Raw genomic sequence first — 1,041 nt, 5'->3', positions numbered from 1 at the left:
CATAGTCAAAGTTTGGACTTTTTGGCGCAAAAAAAAATCTAAACTTTTATTTCTACTGGTGTGTCGTATAAAAATAACAAATCAGTATTTTTCCTTTTTGGGGGTGGCAAGATATATTTATCTTATTATCATATCTTCACACAATAAATGATACCACACAGATAAATAGCTGCCGTACTGCAATAAACATTTCAAAGTCTTCAGTATTTAAAATCTCAAGAAAGAAATTAAACAATACTGACAATTTGCACCATCTTCTTGGCGCGAAAGCGAAATCTCAAAGCCGCTCGCGCTAGAAATGAACTGATGGTTTTGTTGCATTTTTCCTTAGCTTGCCATACATAATGCCATACATGTGGCACAGACAGTTGCGAGTTGTCTATCAATCTGAGGAGTTGTCCACGGTGGAAAACGGTCTCTGTAATCATGTGCCCGACACTTTCCTTCCGAGTTTGTCGACGTAAGTCGCAAATGCCATATAGCTGTCTGTGTGCTATTTTGCTTTTAACTGGCTGAAAGGCTTGTAGCCTTCGCATTGCATGGCTCTCTGTAGTAATTTTAGCGTCTATCTACAAAAATACTGATATCTAAATATCGCTTTGCGGATGTACTTCTATCAAATCTCTTATCAATTAATGAAAGTTACTTTCTGTCGCAGTGTGAAAAAAATGTGTCATTTTCTTGATGGAGAAGGTAATTCTACAAATATTCCACAGAGTATAAATCCTTGGAGAACAACGGAAAAGAATTTGGTATACATTTCGTAACAATTAACTAATGGCTGTAAGGAAAAATACATCGGTGACAACCGAATCGTGAAAGTGTGTTTGCTAATTTTCTGTTGGTGTAAATTTCGTTTGTGATTCGTCAAAACGCTGTTTCTAGAAATGTCTTACTTTTGAATCCATGTTGCATTTCACTCCCAGAATGTTAACCGGTTTGCTACCCTTTCCTTGTGAACTTTCGACAAGACTTTACCCATTAAGAGAGTGACATTGCAATATTCAGTGTCTGCATCTCCAAGATGAGTTATAGAGATAA

At 36.7% G+C, this 1,041-nt stretch overlaps 1 protein-coding gene across 1 annotated transcript in view; it reads right to left on the bottom strand.

Annotated features, from left to right (window-relative positions):
* LOC119591986 (phosphatidylserine synthase 2-like) overlaps positions 1–1,041 on the bottom strand; it is a 47,219-nt gene that overhangs the window by 12,147 nt on the left and 34,031 nt on the right. The window lies entirely within an intron of this gene.

Source organism: Penaeus monodon, chromosome 29, assembly GCF_015228065.2.
Source record: "Penaeus monodon isolate SGIC_2016 chromosome 29, NSTDA_Pmon_1, whole genome shotgun sequence".
Taxonomy (NCBI): Eukaryota; Metazoa; Arthropoda; class Malacostraca; order Decapoda; family Penaeidae; genus Penaeus; species Penaeus monodon.
The sequence above is the reverse complement of the archived record's forward strand: the minus strand, read 5'-3'. Positions and strand labels throughout refer to the sequence as shown.